This window comes from Brachycentrus maculatus, unplaced genomic scaffold (assembly GCF_059751285.1).
Source record: "Brachycentrus maculatus isolate JH-2025_06_01 unplaced genomic scaffold, ASM5975128v1 h1tg000244l, whole genome shotgun sequence".
NCBI classification, from domain to species: domain Eukaryota; kingdom Metazoa; phylum Arthropoda; class Insecta; order Trichoptera; family Brachycentridae; genus Brachycentrus; species Brachycentrus maculatus.
In genome coordinates this window covers 153,542-174,092 of record NW_028280995.1, presented here as the reverse complement: position 1 = coordinate 174,092, position 20,551 = coordinate 153,542, and the positions used below count along the sequence as shown (strand labels likewise).

The 20,551-nt window shown below is 32.5% G+C and overlaps 1 protein-coding gene across 2 annotated transcripts in view; it reads right to left on the bottom strand.

Annotated features, from left to right (window-relative positions):
- Positions 1 to 16,294, bottom strand: part of LOC148306279 (uncharacterized) — a 441,109-nt gene extending 424,815 nt beyond the window's left edge. For both annotated transcript variants that reach the window (XM_088265309.1, XM_088265310.1), the window contains exon 1: positions 15,512 to 16,294. The gene's annotated coding sequence lies outside the window, so the exon portion shown is untranslated. The remainder of the gene's footprint in view (positions 1 to 15,511) is intronic.
- Between the last annotated feature and the right edge of the window lie 4,257 nt (positions 16,295 to 20,551).

Sequence of the window (20,551 nt, the reverse complement as noted above, 5' to 3'; positions counted from 1 at the left end):
AGAACGTTTGATGTTTTAAAACTTAAACGTGTATTTCTTCATAAAAAAGATAACAATTATTTTTAATACGTTCGTATTATTTGAAATTATAATAATGGTTGTTTGTACTGGCAATGCTCATATACCAAGCTGTGTAATACCGCCGCAGATGGGTATCCGTAATTGTTAACATGTCTAAACGGAAACATCATAAAAACCAATAAGAAATTTAGACGACACGTAGGCGGGTCTTTATAAAAACATTAGAAGGTACGAACAACGTTTTTAATGATCACAGATAGGAGAATATGTGGGATCCCATATGAAAAAAAATAGTTATCTCTGCGCTCCGTGTAGTATGAAACGAGATACCCTTTTTTGCTTCTGAATTTGTATGGCCGTTGATTTATTGAATGTTTTATCCCAGGCCTCCTTCTATAGCATCACACATATATAATTTTATAATTAATTTAAGTAAATTTTATGTTATCTTCGTCAATTTATTTGATATCCTCTGTGGTATGCCAACGATTTCTACGCGGTTATTCTTAAATATATATTTTTTATAATTATTTGTTTTTTTTTTTCTCTAGAAATTTATGTGCGACAATGTAAATTTTGTATGCGGATACAATGTATGCTTAAGATAAAATTAATCGTTTTGCGTGAGAGAAAAATAAAACAATATAAATTGCAAATCAATGTTGAGATACAATTCATTATTAATTTAAATTTTACTTGGTAAATACCACCTTTGTTAATATTTATTGTGATATGAGTTTCGATGGATTTTGAATCATTACAAAATACCGTAGGTAATGATGCGGAGTACATCGATAAACGTTACATATAAGATTTTAAGAGATGATATTTACCAGGTAAAATTTAAATTGAAAATGGATAGATATTAATTACCACAAAGTGATCAATTAATGAAGATATAATCCTTTTGATTGATTTCTGCGATCAAATTTGTAAGGGATATTGCATAAAATCAATTGCGATTTTTTTATTTGAACGACAATTATCTTTTTCTTATTTTTGTAGATTCTAGGGATCTATTAGTGCCTCCGCATGTAACTCTTGGGATGTTGACTCCCAGCTGTCTTACCATCTTTTAAGTCTGCGTCCTTCAGGGTTACCTTGAAGGGCGATACGTGGAAGCGTGAAGATCAAGAGATCAGCTACTTACCAGTTCAGTATATGTAATATGAACGTATGGTAGTAAAAAAAATTAGTTTCGACACTATTTCGACAACATCTACACTTTTTTTCTGGAGATTTTTAATATAAGTTATTAATTAAAAATAATTTATTATAGTTTATCAGTCACAACAATAAACCAAATAAATAGACCATAATTTAAGACACCCAGGTCTGCTTCTTACGATTGCGAAGGGCATGTGCGAAGGCACAAACCACAAAGGACGACCGCGCTTAACGTACATGGACCAAATTATCTCCGACATGCGCTGTAGCGAGAACACCAAGTTGAAGAGACGAGCGGAGGATAGAAATGGCGGAATAACTGACCAGTAAAGAAGCAAACCAATAATCACACAGATTGTAACCCATGAAGATTATCAGTCACTAGATAACTCACCCTACGGAAGATAATAATCGAAATTACGTATTTAAGATGTAATGAAAATATATGAAATGCTATTTTTTTATTTATTATTCTTATCTCAGTAAAAATGATGCAATTCATTTACGACATATTTCTGTAACTAAGGGTGCATAGGGCACTTTATTCAAGTCATATGGTTTTTTTAGTGTTATCGCTTTTTTTTGGATACCCATCCATTTTTATAAAAACGATAATGACATTAATTTTTAATATTATTTATTATTTTAACTTTGTAGAATAACATGTTGATTAAAAAAATTAAATACTTGTTTCATACCGCTTATTGAGGCTTACTTCATTACACGCGACTAGTTTTGAAAACTACAGATGTCTTCATCGACAGGTTATTTAAAAAACTAACGAGCGAAAAATTCTTCAGGTATTGATAGAGGTGGGTGGGGGGGGGGGGGTAATAACTAGAAGGGGAGATTACTTTAATTTTTGATACTGTCTGCTACCTACAACTTTGATCGAGATAATGCTGTATTATTCCATTTGTCTGATTTATAAAGCTTACGTAGGGAAAAGATAAGAGGGTATTTTTGCTAGAAAATTTAAAAATAGAATTACTTTATATACAGTAAGGACTTATATTTATAAATCGTCTATTCATAGAACATTGGATAAACATATCCTTCTACGAAAAATTATTAAGGAGAGAATTTTAATTATTACGAAAAACAAATTAAATCTGTTTTGTAGGATGCGTAGGAGCAGTTTAAATTAGAAATGGTCTACAAAACTCGAATGTAAACAAAAACTATATAAACAAAAAATATTTAAAGTATAGTCCAATTAAATCATTAATTTAAAGAAATGTTTGCCTCAATGATAAAATGGTTACCGCGTTTGGCCATCATGCTGCAGGTTCGGTTCAAACAAAAGGTGGGTAAAAATAAATTTAAACGATATTTCACTGTAATATTTATTTAATATTGCCCTGGACTAGTATTTGAAGTGCAGGACTACTAATCACCTTGCATTTATATAATAAATAATCAAAAAAACATTACATTAATTTTATGCAGTGCCCTATGCACCATTGGGTACGGATAAGGGCTTGTAATAATATTGCCCCAGCATTAGCGGCTGAAACATCGTAAAACAGAACTTTTTATAAATCACGGCATAATAGCCCAAAAAACGTGATCAGGATCTAATGTATAACGTATATCTTCAAATTCACATGAAAGATCCATTTTAAGCTAAAGCTTTCTATATAGACTGATCACCTTTCCTTCATATAATTAACGATCAACCTATCATTGTATCAAATGATGTAGTACCCTATACACCATTGAGTGTGTATAAGGATAAGAAGAAGATAAGGACAATTAAAGTTTATCCAAATACTAGTTTACAAATCTGGGATTCTCCTCCACTTTTAGTAAAGGAGAATCCCAGATTTTTAGACACCAATAGATGTCTCTAGTGAAGTTCTAGTGATTTAAGAAGAAGGTTTCTAAACTGGTTCATATATATAGAACTTCCAAGAATTTGAGTAGTGTGGTTGTCAATAATGGGTAAAATAGGTGAATGTTGCACGTGTGTAAAGTGATCACTTAAACCAGCCTATGACGGTCGTCAGCCCCGTAAATGCCCAGACTTCTATATTTTTCTTCATCTTTGACGAGATGTCAAAAAATAATATGAAAAATAGCTCCTGTAATTGGAGATAATCCAGATTTGTGAACAAGTATTTGGACACACTCAAAATGTTGTAAATAAATAACTTGTATTTTAAATGAAACAGGCCGCTAAAAAGCACAAAAGTTTTAATTAACGAAAAAGTAAATATAAAAATCAGTGAAAGTTTCAAAAAATTAAAGCTCTCGGGAATATTAAAACCAAGGCGTCATGCGGGGCTTGAAAATATAAACCTGCGAGAGTTTTTGAACTGTCAAAAATTATTAGGGAAACGTTGTTCGTTTGTAATTTACAATATTTTTTACGGTTCAAGACTGCGCACCGGGTTTTATACATAGACCCAATAAAATACGAAACAAATTTCGGGACAAACTAATTTCTGTCACATCAGGGGAGATAACATCTCTGATGTAAAATACTTCGGCGCTCGAAGGGGCTGCGGCCGAGCCGTGAGCTGGACAGTGGCGGACCATGCGTAGCGAATTTTGGCCTATCTAAAATCAGAAAATCGATTTCTTCTTGGTAATTACGTCACATGTTTTTTTACCCATTTGCGGACTAAATGGATGTTTTGGATCTCATTGTAGATTGGATGACCAAAAAATAAGTTTTTTTTTACAAAGATTTATGTGTTAATTATGTTTTTTTTATATGCCTATTTACCATACCCGTTTATTATTTTATATTTTATACTTTGCCCTGTGTTAGTTTTGTTTATTTTTTTTTATCTTTCTTATAAGTGTTTCAGTCTTTTTAACCTCAATCCCGTGTCCCAAAATGAGAAGTGGAAATTACTCATCAAAAATATATGGTATAAATATGAGTTATGTATGTTGAAATAAATACAAAATAAATTAAAAGAAACTTATTAATCATAATTTGCGCGAAAATCGTCCGCGTCATATTCTTCTTCATATATGTTGAGATGACAAAAAATGTAAAATTACGATGGCACTCAATTTTTTTATGTATTGTAAGTACTGGTGCATAAGCAGCATATTTGTCCGATAAATAAGTCATGAAAACTTTTACTCTGCCTTATCTAAGTATGTACTCGTACATAAAGCTAGACATATCCATTTCTTCAATAAAAATAATTTTTACCCAATAAACACAAAAAATAATTATGTGGGATTTCAGTGAATTATTAAAGCCTCTTCTCGCCACTGGAATTTAGAGTTACTTAAAAATGGTGACGGTTTTGGGAAGCATCATTACTAAACCTCGGTTGTTTTTTTTCACTTTATTAATTGGTCTTTATCCAAACCAGACAAACGCGTTTTTGTGTACGTATGTACGATATCAAACCCCATCTTTGTAATACAATTAAAATCCATTGAATAATAATACAATATACATTTAAACATATGGATTTCTTCAACAGATTCTCCGTACGATACCTCTGTTATACTCGACGTGTAGGAACCAATTTAATTGCCTTGTAAAATATCAATTAAGAACGTTTTTAGAAAAGCCAATGGAAGCATAATGTTTGTCACATTATTAATTGGTATCTTTCAAAAGAAATTTATTTAATTGATAATTAAGTCTAAATTATTTTGTAGTTTTACGAAATTGATACGAGTAAGATAAAAATTTATTATTTTGTGTAGGTAGTATTTGATATTTAGTAAAAATCCTACTGCTTAGCTTGGAATTTCAACAATTCCGGTTGCTTTTTTTTTTAAATAAAAAATGTATTCAGTTTAATTATTTCAAAATACTTTTTTACAAAGGCGATAGCAGCACTATTTAAGGAGTTGACTAAATTAAGAGATTCTAAGAAAATTAAGAAAATCGCTCAAATAAGATTTGAAACCTAGATCACTTAAAATCCGGAAAGTTTATTTGATGCAAGTATTTATTTAAATGGAAAAAAACTGACCATTAAATAAAGAGGATAAATCTCTTTTGAATGTGGTTTTTTGAAATGACCGTCAAACAAAACAAATGATTGAAATCTACTAATTTTTAACCATTCGAAACATACTTATGTGTTCGCAAGCTTTGATATTTGGTCATTTAAAGAATTTATTTACCGATAATTTTGATAATTAACAAATATATTGTTATCCGTTTTATTTAAGCGATTTTTCACCCATTTCAGTTTATAACTTATTCTGAGAATATAAACTTAGAAAACAAATATTTTCGTTTTTTTTTTAAAATGTATATTTGAATAGAACTATGAATATTACACAGTGGATATGATTTTCATACAAAGAAACCTAAGCAACATATTTTTTATTTTAAACTTTTTTACACGGTATTGCGTAGAGCATATACTACTGCTACTACTACCATCACGCCAATTCCCATGGTAGGCATAGAGGATGGAAAGCCACACTCTTCACATCCATACATCTAGCCATAGATACCTTCCGATTACGCAGTCTTTCGATACCATCAGATTTTAGGTTCTGATTGATGTGATAGTGCCAAGAATTTTTCGGCCGTCCTCGTTCTGTTCCTTTGCTCTCATTCACCACACATATGTCCTTAGTCATTCTCTCGTTATTCATTCGGTCCACATGTCCATACCACCTTAAAGAACTCTTCTTAATCATTTCAATTATCCCTTGTTCATCCTTTCAATGTATCAACCGTAGAACATATCTGCTGTATAAATAAGAAGTTCAATGTATCTTTAGTATAATTATATGAAACCTGAAGAGAATCGATTCTAGGAACAACAAAACACTAAATAAATACTGATATATTGAATAGCAATGTAGAGTGTGAAGGCAATCAGTGTGAAGGCAAAACATCGGTTCAGTTTTTTTTTTTTATAAAATCGTTACGTCACATAGGTACTTCATACGAAAAGTTTCAATATTGCTACACCTTATGAATATTAAATACTCCGCGACTAAACGTAGGTATATTACCTATAGATTGACCCATAAACACAAGCTGATGGGGTGAAAAATTGCGATGGGTCAAAATACCTGACCCAAGAATCAATCACGACTTTTTTATTGAATCGGCTTTAGAAATGGTTTTGATTGATGTTTTACGCCCAGCTAATTTTTGTTTAGACGCATCAAATTGGTGTGAAGAGCATGGTTGAAAAAAAAACTAATAATTACTCTACGAAAAACTTATATAAATAAAAATAAATAAAACACAAGTTTTAGTAATGTTGCAAGAACACTTAATATAAAATTAAATTGTCACGTATTGTCATTAATTGATTCGGCAGTCACTTTAAATTTTACTTGGCAAATACAACTATTTCATAAAATCCATTGGCTATTTCTATTTTTTTTTAAGTATTGACTTTTATTTCTTAAATTCTTTCAATTTTTGTGTTTGTAAATGATGCGGAATGCATTGAGACGTGTCACAATGAAATTAAGAAAAATAGTTGAATTTACCAAATAAACGTAAATTATTTTCATTTATTGATTCGGCAGTCATTTTGTGGTAAAATCTGTCCATTTTTAAATTAAATTTTACTTTGTAGATGCCACTATTAAAGTAAAACTTAAATTAAAAAAGAAGGAAAGTAATTAATTAACACTAAGTTAATGTATACTTCAATTCAAAGTCAGTTATTTCATAAAATACATTGAATAAATCTAATTAAATGTCGCCTACGTATTTTCAGTTAGTAAGGTTTATAACGTTTATAAAATGTGCCACAATGCGAAAAACATTCAAGAAATAATATTTCAAATAAAAACTAACTAACTAACTAACCATCACGCCGCTTCCCCGCAGGGGTAGGCAGAGAGAATAGAGCGCCACACCACTCTGTCCTTGCAAACATTCTTCGCCTCTTCCACGTTCATGCATCTCCTCATACATACCCGCCGATTGTTACGACTCCTAACCTGACCACTTTCAAGTATTTGGCATACCTGATCGTGCCATGTTTTTCTCGGTCTTCCTCTGCTTCTTTTCCCGCTAACATTCGCCTCATAAATTTGTTTTACCGTTCTTTCCTCACTCATTCGTTCTACATGTCCAAACCATCTCAACACACCTTTCTTAATTTTATCGATAATGCTTATCTCAGCTTTGCATTCTTTCCTTATTTCACTATTCGCACATCTATCATACATCGTTTTGTTACACATTCTTCTGAGAGATCGCATTTCGACTGCATTCAGTCTACTTTCATCCTTCTTTTGCCAACTCCATGTTTCACTTCCATACATTAGAGTTGGAACCAGGACTCCGTTGTGCACTGCCAGTTTAGCTTCCGCTGATAGGTATTCAAATATTATTTTTAAAAATGCCTGTATTAAATAAATTTAAGCTTAATTAGTTTTTTTTTATTCTACAGAGCGGAGATTAAAAAAACGCTGAAAAAGATAAAAATTGGAATAACTGTATGCTCAATTAGACATGAAAATCAAACTGTATTATCTCATAAAATTTTAGATGAAATGAAAACAAAACAATTATTATTCTACGTCAAATTACAAATCATCTTTAATTATAAGTAACGGTGAAATATATCTTAAAATTTTGGTGATTTTTTATATCGCTAATTAAAAATTAAAATAACGATTATTTTTACGAATACCCATAATAAAATTTTCGGTATCTTCTTTGTGTGTTTCATTTTGAAATATAAATTAAATAAACTTTCATATCTTCGATAAAAAATATATTTAACGTTTAAACCAAGAGAAAAGTTAGATAAAGCATGATTCTGATGAAGAAACGTAGTGGGATAGGAACTGATTAATATTTTTTGCAAATATTTATTGATTTATATACATATATTAAAAATAATAATAAAACCCTTATCCGCACCCAAATGGTGCATAAGGCACTGCGTCATATAACGCAGTGTTATCTTGATCGTTTACACATGAAGGAAGGGTGATCAGCTCTCCGCTTCAGGTACCAGTCCAGGTTGAAAAACTGTAATATTTATTCAATATTACATTTTTTCACTATAATATTGAATAAATATTACAGTAAAAAATCGGTTATATCGAACCCGGGACCTCCAGAACGGTAGCCGAGCGTGCTGACTATTACACTACGGAGGCAGACATATATTGATGAGGCTGTAAATTTTTGAAACCAAGAAAGGCAAAAGCAGTAGGCACAGTAAGGAGATCGTAAGAAAAACCAATGAAAGAATGATATACGTGTGTAAAGTGATCACTTAACTAAGCCTATGACGGTCATAACTCCTGTAAATACCAAGACTTCTTCATTCTTCACCTTTGTTGATATGTCAAAAATGTTTTTAAAAAATAGCTTCTTAGCGGAGATAATCCAGATTTCTGAAAAAGTATTTGGAGACACTCAAAGTGTTGTTGGAAAGCTTTCAAGTTTCATTAAATGTGTCGGGTTGTGGACCCGTGATTAGTGTCGCGGACTCTTGAGTCAGAGCTTCTCGGTTCGAACCCACTCTACCACAATTTGATACCTATTCCTAATAATAAGCCGCCTAGGCTCACAGAAATAGTATGAAATTGAAGTATTTTTGTAAATAATAAAAACACAAATATTTTTCATTTAAAAAAAATAATAAACATGAATATTAATTTAGTTTACTAAAATTTAAAAAATATTAATTTTAGAAATTTAAAAAATTTTGAAAATTAAAAATTAAAAGTCGAATTAAATATCGCCCAGGACGACCACTGCTGGCAATTCGACGACAGTTCTCGTCAGAACTTCGGGACGCGGATCTGACTTGGGAGGATGCAAGGGAGCTGGCAGTCGACAGAAAAGCCTGAAGACAGTTCGTGGACTCCATATGCTCCACCTAGGGAGCGGATATGGTTAAATGATAAAATAATAAATAAAATAAAAATCTCAATAATAAACACTGAATCGATGAGTCAACTTGTTTCAATATTTAAGTTATGTTTTATTTCATTTTTACCTACCATTCTAGAAAGAACAAGAAAAGTTCGCTCCCCGCTGATATGGCAGTGTGGTCGGAGTTTATATTTATTGCCGAATTAATATAATGAATGCTTATTGAACGAGGTGGCTAATTAATTTAAACCGGCACAGACATCGAACCGGCAACTAGGCTCGGCTCGCACCGGGTCGTGGCCGACCCGCGCATGCGCAGGTAGAAGGAAGGTTACACGATATACAATTATTATTATTTATCCAATTACAGTAAAACCTCGATATAACGGACCTCTATGTAACGAACTTCGGGTCCTAAAAATCCGGTCAAAAGTATGAAAATGAAAAACGAGTTGTTAATATTATACATGCGTAAATTAAAGCATGTTTTTTTTTAATTACCCAACGTCCAAGTGACTCTGAAATCTAGCTACGGCTTATGCAACACCGATTATCATGACCCTACTCAGGCTTCAACTTTTTAAGTTTCATAGCCTATGCCTACTCGTGAGTGGATTTACTCTTTATGTTTAAAGTTACTTTAATTTCCTTTGTGAAAATTCTAGGCAAAAACACTCGCATCAAGAATGTATAATCCGCCTCCGTAGTGTAATGGTAAGCGTGTTTAGCTACCGTGCTGAAGGTTCCGGGTTCGATTTTCAGGAGGGTTGAAATAAATAGAGGTGATTTTACACTCTAATATTTATATTATTTTTTGACATCTCATCAAAGATGAAGAAGAATATGGAAGTCTGGGCATTTACGGGGCTTACGACCGTCATAGGCTGGTTTAAGTGATCACTTTACACACGTGTAACATTCACCAATTCTATCCATTATTGACAACCACACTACTCAAATTCTTGGAAGTTCTATATATATGAACCAATTTAGAAACCTTGTTCATGAATCACTAGAACTTCACTAGAGACATCTATTGGTGAGATGTAAAGAAGCTTTTTACTAAGCAGAAACTCTTATATTAGTATGTGAGATCCGAATCCTGGATTATATTTAGATAATATTACTCTGGAATGGTCCCTGGAGGGCAGGAGTGATCACCTTGCATTAATGTAAATAACAACCAAGATAACAATGCGTAAATACGATGCAGTGCCCTATGCACCATTGAGTGTGGATGAGGGTTAAAAGAAGAAGAAGATAATATAAATATCGCAACATGCAAATAATTTTTAACGGCCATGATGATCACGTCATACGTCTAGCACTAGAATTTGAGACAAAATGCCATCCTGCATAGGCAGAGAACCCGAATATGTAGTTAACCAGGCAATAGAAATGGATCTTCCTTGAAAATTATCTAGAGGAAGACAAAAAATTCATAAGTGCTGCAGAAAGATAACATGATTCCAAGGCATGGGCCTAGGTGACGTTGTCCAGGACAGAAGGACCGACAACCTGAAGACGAGGAGAGCTGACCCCAGCAATCTACAAAGACAATAATAAGCTAGGATGTAGCCAGGAAGAAGAAGAGTTTGTGTTTTGTAATGTTCATTTGTATCTTAATACAAAGTTCATATTGTTTTTGATTTATTTAAAACCTTTTTTTTTTACTTAACGCACTTTCTGCTTTAACGGACATCCCCTTCCCCCAATTGGTCTGTTATATCGAGGTTTTACTGTATCATTAATTTATTGGAATTATTTTTGACCGTGGCTTTTATTTGGTAACCGAGCGCATTTTTATCAAAACAAGGTTTAAAATGGAATTTATTATATCGTTAATAACGCATATTATGATAGTAATTAAAGCACAGCGTAAACTGTTGAATAATTGGCAGCTGCCATGTTTTTTTATGTTGTTTTTTTTACTATTTCACAAGTTTTTTCTACTCAATAATATAAAGGATCTGTTATTTTTATTTAAGATTTAGTTACACACTAGCACATAGTTTTGATTAATTATTACTTTAATTGTATTCACATTTACCTTCTCTATATGCAGACAAACCTTTCAAATAGAGGCTTTGCGGGTTATTTATTTAAAATTGATACATTTTCACATTTACCTTCACTATCTAGAGAAAAGCCCTTTGAAATATAGAAATTTTAGGTTAATCAAGAAATTGGAGAAAAGTGAATGGTGCCCTGAAATCAATTTTATCAAACAAAAGCCTAACCTCGGAACCTACATTAGCAGTGGATAACAAAAACTCCTGATACCAACCCTTATGAATGAAAGTATTTGAAAAATACTCGCCACATATGTTAGATCATAAAATAATACCAATACAAGAGTGGTTGGTCAGGAAGCCGAAAGCTCCTGTAACAGATCCGGGAACGTATTGGGAGCTTTTAATTGTATGTCGAAGTAAAGCATTAAGTTTGCAAAAAATGATAAAAAGAAGTCTGAATTCTGAGTGAAGTTCTGAATGGTGAAATGAGGAAAATGATGAGAAGAAAATTTGGCATAATCAAGATATTCAAACGTTTGAATGTGGACATGTCAGATTTTAAAAACGTATCAGGAGATGCATGAATGTAGAAAAGGCGAAGATTGTTTGCAAAGACTGAGTAGTGTGACCGTAAAAGAGATGGAACGCTTAAGCTAACGCTTTGTTTAACTTCTCATTAAATATTATTTTAACCAATCTTTCGTCATTCATTCACTCCACATGCTCAAACCAACTTAACGCATTATATATTCAAGCTAGAAGTTGGTTTCAGTAAATGTTATCTCCCCCTTACTGTTGTATTTCAAATTAAGTTATCACTCCAACGAGGTCCAATAATTCAAGTCATCGTATATTTTAATTTTTAATGTCCACAGACTGGAAACTTTGACCCCTCGGTCGATAATTCTGCTGCATACATTAAATAAATAAATAAATAAATAAAACGGGTATTGTTAAATCTATTCCCTGGGCAAACCCATAAATCAAACTGTAGCCTTTTTATAACTTTTAACAAATAAGACGTTTTATTTAAATTGTTCAATAAATACTGTGTTCCAATATAAATCTTGTATCAACGAGACTTAATAAATCTAATTGTTTGGAAGAAAGGGATTCGAAACCTTTTTTGTAAATGAATAATACGAATGACGTATCCGTGTAATAATTTCGTTCGTTAAAAAATACTTATCCATTAATTTCAGAGAAGATAAACTGGTTATTATAATCTTTCAGCTATTTTCTAACACACACACGCCCGCACACACACACGCCCGCACACACACACACACATACACGCGCAACAGTAATTAAATAAAAAATACTTTCTCTTGAATGTTTAATTTTTTTAAAAATTTTATTCTCTTTTTAACTCTTATCCGTACCCAAAGATGCAAAGAGCACGGCATTGTACAGAAGGAGCGTTATTTTGATCGTTAAATACAAGAAGGCAAGGTGATCACTATTTTAGGTACCAGTACATGGTAATATTAAAACCTACATTCATTATAACTCTTCTTGGATCTTTAACTAACTCGATATCTTATTGTAATAAACTCTTTTTGAGTGTCTTTTTTTTACAAAGGATAAAATAAATAAAATCATAATTTTCAGCATTTTGTGTGTGTCCGAATCCCTGTTCACAAAGTGGGTTTCTGCACTTTGTCACAGGCTGGTTTGTGTGATACTTTATACACATATAACATTCAACATTATATCCAGGTCGTAAGTCCTGTAAATACCCAGAGCTCCATATTCTTCATCATCTATGTTGAGATTGTAAAATTGCAAAAATTGCAAATAGTAAAACGCAGTACCAAACAATTCCAACAGAACTTAAAATATTTAAGAACCAAATATTTCAATAACCTTCCTACAAACAAAAAAATATAAATAATAGAAGATATTAGAAGTCTAAAAAACAAACAAAATACCGTTTACACGTGGTTTTTGAAATAACACATGCAAAAAATATTTTATCATTCAAAAGATTAAACAATAAATAATGAGTGTAAGTCCCTCTCCAAGCACACGAGCTTTATCTATTTTTTGGAGTGAAACGGTATTAACTAGTATTAAGATATGTTTAAAGTAGAATTGTCTAGCAAATGAATTAAATTTTAACGTTTATTTTACATATCTTATATATTATTTAACATATTTACTAAATTAAATAAATATTTACAAAATATTATGGGAATTCTCGCGCCACTGGTTGGTGGCCACAGAACGAAGCTTGTAATATTTTACAATAGCTGTGCACAGTGATGCTTAATGCTCAAAAATAATATTTATCGTTGCTGTTGAAAAATGTTGTCGAGTTGTTACTGTTGTTATTCTAATTTATGCGTAGGAGAACAAAAACAAAGCTTCATTATCATTGCTTATTATAAAAATACCTACGTTGATTTTAGATAATAAACATTTGTGAATTATGAAAGACGATACTAAAAGTTAATTATATTTAAAATATTGTGTAGGATTTTTTTTCAGTCTGTAGATTTACGGTTGAATATTTAGATAGTATTCATGAGGTTTTAGATATGATCGGGCAAATCATATCTAAAATTTCATGCTTTCTGATTTGCCCAACTGGGCCAATGACAGGTTTATGTATCAATGGAATTATAATACAAAAGAATTAGGGATTTGTAGTAAAAAAAAAATTATTAATATATAAAATATTGTGTAGGATTTTTCACTCTGTGGATTAGCGGTTCAAACATTTAGATAGTATTCATGAAGTTTTAGATAATATGATCGGGCAAATCATATATAAAATTTCATGATTTATGATTTGCCCGACCGGGCCAATGAGAGGTTTATGTATCAATGGAATTATTATACAACGAAAGTAGGGAGTGTTTTGTAATAATGTATTTTTTTTTTATTAATAAATAAAATATTGTGTAGGATTTTGTCGCTTTGTAGATAAACGTTTTTAACATTTAGCTAGTATTCATGACGTCTTAGATATGATCCAGTAAATCATAAAATGAATTTCATGCTTTATAATTTGCCCGAATGGGCCAATTGAGAGGTTTATGTATCATTGGACTCATTATACAATGGAATTATGAAGCGTATTTTACCAATGTATTTTTTTATTTTTTTTTAATTATGTATATTTCTAGCAATTTCTAAATAAAAGGTTATAATGTAAAATTATCATTTTTATTACAATAAACACATTTTAATATTATTCTTACCCTTATCTACACCCAATGGTGCATAGGGCACTGCACTGTATTGACGCTTTGTTATATTTATAAAGTCACTAATATTTATTTTGATCCCAACTGGTAATAAAACTGGGGCCTCCAGCGCAGTAGGTAGACGCGCTAACCATTATCACATACGTACAAATTAAACATATTGATGTTTCAAAATAATATTTTCCAGTAAATAAGTATCATTGTTCTAGCCAAATCAAGTTTTTATAAATAAGTACAAAAAATAGAATTCCTTTTATGTAGGTACTACTATTACCTACATATACGGAATTTTTTATTGTTTACTATCGTTAAAAATTCATGGTAGGTATGAAGAAATTTAAAAATGATATAATTTAATTTTAACAGCTTAAGTTAATTTGATTCTAAACAATATCTTTTTTAATGTACCTACCAATTTTGATCAATATGGATATTATGATATCATTCATAAATAAAGAGTATATGGTTTAAGAAATGTCCATGAAAATACTCCATACTTTAAACGCCTTCTTTAAAATATCAATTTCTATTTAAATTATACATAATGGTTTTGAATGTTAAAAATATAACCTGAATTTTTTTTTTTACCCTATTTTTTTTAAATCTTAAATAAATCTTAGTGTTATATTAATTAATTTGTCCGCCTCCGTAGTGGTAATGGTCAGCATGCTCAGCTACCGTTAAGGAGGTCCCGGGTTCGATTCCCAGGGGGGTTTAATAAATATAAGTGATTTTTTCATTCTAATATTTATTCTGTGAGAGTGTGAAGAGTGTGGGGAAACGGCGTGATGGTAGTAGTAGTAGTAGTGATATTTATTCAATATTACACTGGACTGGTACCTGAAGTGGAGGGCTGATCACCTTTCCTTCATGTGTAATCGATTGAGATAACACTGCCTTTATATGAAGCAGTGCCCTATGCACCATTGGGGTACGGTAAGGGATTTATAAATAAATCTTAATTTTAATTCCCATTTAATCTTTGTTGAAAATAAAATTATTTCAAAGCAAATAAATAATTACAAGTTATTATTTTTTTGGTTTAGTTATTAAAATCTCTAAAAATCTAAATACGTATCGTTATTTTTATAATAAATTGTTTCCACTCGTGAATATTTTCAAAAACTTCTCGCGTTAATTTTTAAAGTTACCTATTTGAAATAATGTTAAAAATTAACAATACCCACTTATTTACAATTATAAGGTATTTAAAAAATAAAGGTATAATACTAGTGTAATGAAAAATAAAATTATCAGAAAAGAAACGACAAAAACAATATTTTCAAAAAACAAACCTTTTTATAAAATATTTTTCCCAGGCGCCTCCTGTCTTCAAAATCCTATTTTGATTAGTCGAACCACAGCCAATCAACTGGCAGAATTTTTTTCAACCACACAAAACAACACTAGCACAAGTTTTAAGCCAATAATATTTTAGTAAACACCACTGTATTCCAAATTCTTTTTTTTTAATTCAAATTTGACAGTAAGAAAATCTTTTTGTTCGAAATTCAAACTGCTGTCACTTCACTCAAATATAACTGTACGTAAATTTTAAATTACAGTTGTAAAACACGTGCCATAAATGGCTTATTGTTACAATAATATAATAGAAATACAAACATGCAATGCTGTAAACGTACAGCAACTAAACACCGATGTTACAAATCTAAATAATTTTATTAGTTGAGAACATTAACACTATTTTTCCGATCATGCGAAGATAAAAATTAGACAAAATTACACTTTTTTATTTAGTATTTGAACAATATATTTATATAAATATATTACAACTGAAGCACTTAATTAATTGTTTATGTTAAAATGAAAATCATGCGAAGATAATTTTTTACTAAATTACACTTTTTTAATTGACTATTTGAACAATATATCAATTATCACTAAATTATTCGTTTTTGAAAAAATGAAATCACTGATTTTTCACGCATTCACAATTTTCTAACAAAATTTTTCAGTTCTGAAATTTGTATGTTCGTATAAGATCGCGGCGCTCGAAGTTCGGATTGTCCTGAAACGTGCGCGAGACAACCTCCCCTCACGGAAGTCGGAACCGATCTGTCAGAATACGAGCGGCGTGGTATGTCTGCCTTCTCGCTCTAATACAAACAGGTTTGATCGCACTCTGCGCATGCGTCCCGAGTTGCATTCGGTGCATCTGGGGCATTTTTTTTTCTCCGTAGTTTAGTTTTCGGAACAATGCGACCATAGACTTTTTTTTTATCAATATGCAAAAAATGCTTTGTACTCGTAACAACAACAAACATTCATCCATATTTATTTTTATTTTATTTTTCCTTTTTAACGGCCCAATTTGTACATAATATTTACATTTTGAATACTTTATGATAAATTAATATGCTTTCTCTTTTTAAGTACACGGTATTATTGGTTCTAGAAGTACTTATTTAAACAAGGATATACATATATAAAAAAAACAAGGAATTATACATTAGTATAGCCTGAAAATTTGTAAAATTATGAATTATACATAGATTGATAAAGACAAAGAAAGGAGAGTGAATGCTGGGAACAGAGTGAATGGTGCACTAAAATCAGTTTTAGCAAATAAAAATCTATCAGCGGAAGCTAAACTGGCAGTACACAATGGAGTTCTGGTTCCAACCCTTATGTATGGAAGCGAAGCATGGAGTTGGCAAAAGAAGGATGAAAGCAGACTGAATGCAGTCGAAATACGATCCCTCAGACGAATGTGTGGCAAAACGATGTTTGATAGATGTTCGAATGATGAAATAAGGAAAGAATGTAAGGCTGAGATAAGCATTATCGATAAAATTAAGAAAGGTGTGTTGAGATGGTTTGGACATGTGGAGCGTATGAGCGATGAAAGAACGGTTAAACAAATTTATGGAGCGAGTGTAGTTGGAAAAAGAAGCAGAGGACGACCGAGGAAAACTTGGCACAATCAGGTATGTCAAATACTTGAAAGCGGCCGGGTCAGGAGTCGTAATAATCGTCGGGTATGTATGAGGAGATGCATGAATGTAGAAGAGGCAAAGAATGTTTGCAAAGACAGAGTGGTGTGGCGTTCGATTCTCTCTGCCTACCCCTGCGGGGAAGCGGCGTGATGGTTAGTTAGTTAGTTAGTTACGGGTTTATGGTATTTTTAAATACAATTATATGTGTGTACTACTACCACTACGCTGTTTCCTCAGAGGGGTAGGCAGAGAGAATGGAACGCCACACTCTTCTGTCCTGACATACACTCCTGGCTTCCTTCATATCCATGAAGAAGATTCACACAAAATTTAAGGAATCATATATTATAAATACACGGATTTTAGGTATTTTAAAATAGATTTACAGTAAATGTGCTACCACTACTACTACCATCACTCCGTTTCCCCGCTGGGGTAGGCAGAGAGGATGGAGCGCCACGCCCTTCTTCTGTCCTGACATACACTCCTAGCTTCCTTCATATCAATACATCTAGTTATAGGAGTACATGCCCTCCGATTACGCATACTTTTGACACCGCCAGATTTTAAGTTCTGATTGATCGTGCCAAGTCTTTTTCGGTCGTCGTCATTCTGTTCTCCCTTTCATATTTGCTAATTATTCTTTCGTATTCAAACTTTCGTTATCCATTCGCTCCATATGTCCATACTACCTACTACCTTAAAGAACTTAGCCTCCGTAGTATAATGATCAGCATGCTCGGCTACCGTTCTAGAGGTTCTGGGTTCGATACCCAGGGGGGGTTAAAAAAAATATAAGTGATTCATTCACTATAATATTTATTCATTATTACCCTGGACTGGTATCTGAAGTGAAGGGCTGATCACATTTTCTTCATGTGTTAACGATCAAAATAAGACTGCGTAAAGATGCAGTGCCCTAAGCACCATCGGGTGCAGATAAGGGTTTAAAGAGAAAAAAATAATGTTCAATTATAATTTATTTTTATTTCTTAAATGTTTTTCGCAGATCGTTTTTGGCACATTTTATGAACTTTATAAAATTAAACAGCTTTGTTTTAACCACTTTTATTATTATTAGTACACTTAAACCTACCGGTTTCGACAAGAACCTTGTCATCATCAGAGTTTATTAAATTCTAAAACATTGAAATACTAATAATTCATTTCATTCCCTTAATTAAGGATTTAGTTTTTGGTAAGGGAATGTAATTAACTATGAGTATTTTAATGTTTTAGAATTTAATTAACCCTGATGGTGACAAGTTTCTTGACGAAATTGGTAGGTTAAAGTGTATTAATAATAAAAAAGTGGTTAAAACAAATTTGTTTAATTTATAAAGTTCCACAAAGTATCTGCGAAAAATATTTAAAAAAAAGAAAAAATTATGTTCAATAAAAATATTTTTTTTTATGAAAGGTCTCTTAAGGTATTAACACACGTGTGTTTTACTAATATATTTGTTAGAGAGGTTGTAGTAGTAGTAGTTAAAATTTGGACGTGTTTCAGGATTTATTCGTGCGACTGTACATTGTTCAGTCGGGGTATTCCACGCTAAATATGTCAACGCTGATATCTTTTCATCGTCCTCGAGACATTTGGCAGAGTACAGTTTTGTTTCGCCGTAATGTTTCATTGAAAACATTCTTGGCTTTGTATATTGCTTAAGTTTTCCAGTGCTCAAAGAAGCGCCACTATCTGGAGAGCTATTCATAAGGAAAAAAGCTTTAAACTTATTTATTTTATCTGCAAAGTTCTTGCTCTTTACCTGCGCGGCTTACTTTATTGTGATGTATGATGTGAAATTAAAAAAATAAACCCAACCACCATGCCGCATCACTGCAGGGGTAGGCAGAAAGAATAGAACGCCACATCAATCCGCCTTTCAAACATTATTCACCTCCTCCGCATTGATGCATCTCCTCATACGCACTCTGTGAGCCTAAGCGGCTCATTATAAGAAATAGGTGTCAAATTGTGGTAGAATGGGTTCGAACTGAGAAACTCTGACTTTAGAGTCCGCAACATTAACCACGAGACCACAACCCGATACTTGAAACCCCTGAAAGCCTTCGGGTCAAGAGTCGAAATAATCGGCAAGTATGTACGAGAAGATGCACGAATGTGGAAGAGGCGAAGAATGTTTGTAAAGAGAGAGTGGCATATGGCTTTCTATTATCTCTGCCTAGCATTGTAGGCAGCGGTGTGATGGTTAGTCAGGTCGTTTAATTTTACATTACATTTTTATCACCTACAATGGCTCTCAAACATTTATTCTTCGTCTTAAACCCTTATCGGCACCTCAATGGTGCATAGGGCAATGCATCATATAAACGCAGTGTTATCTTGGTAGTTAACACACGAAAGGTGATCAGCCATCTACTTCAAGTCCAGTCCAGGGTAATATTGAATAAATATTAGAGCGAAAAAATCACTTAAACAAATCGCTCAAACATTTATGTACCGTAATAATTATTTCAATATTAATATTATAGATAAAATTAATAAAGGTGTGTTGAGATGGTTTGGACATGTGGAACGTATGAGTGAGGAAAGAATAGTAAAACAAATTTATGAAGCGATTGTAGTTGGAAAAAGAAACAGAGGAAGACCGAGAAAAACTTGGCACAATCAGGTATGTGAAATACTTGAAAGCGGCCGGGTCAGGAGTCGTAATAATCGTCGAGTATGTATGAGGAGATGCATGAATATAGAAGAGGCGAAGAATGTTTGCAAAGACAGAGTGGTATGGCGTTCGATTATCTCTGCCTATCCCTGCGGGGAAGCGGCGTGATGGTTTGTTAGTTAGTTTCGTTTTACAATAGACCAAAAAACTTTAATTCTAATAAAAATTGATAAATAATATATTCATAATATTTTTTTAGTTAGTTAGTCTTTAAGTTAGTTATTCTTTCAATATGTACATATGATTTACAAATGTATGTATGTTTATGTATATTTTGAGAAAAACGCTGTGTGAAGAACAACAATTTTTTCACCAGACGATTTGTCCTTCGTCGGCCGTTCGTCTCGAAGGTGACAAACGTGTCAACGCCATCTGCCCGCCGTAATAAATATGTCGTTTATCTCCGGACATCTGCAGGCTATCGGACGGGAGCTCGGCTCACTCATATTTGCATACTGGAAACTGGATGTCAAAGCTCACCCGCACGCCTTCTTGTTCTCCTGGTATTTTTTCTCAATCAACCAAGATGTTGTGATACATTTTAACGAAGCGTCAAATTAATTTTAGCGACGTGACACTTGTCATACACACACACACACACACACACACACACACACACACACACACACACACACACACACACACACACACACACACACACACACACACATGTAGGATTTCACTCTTAAGT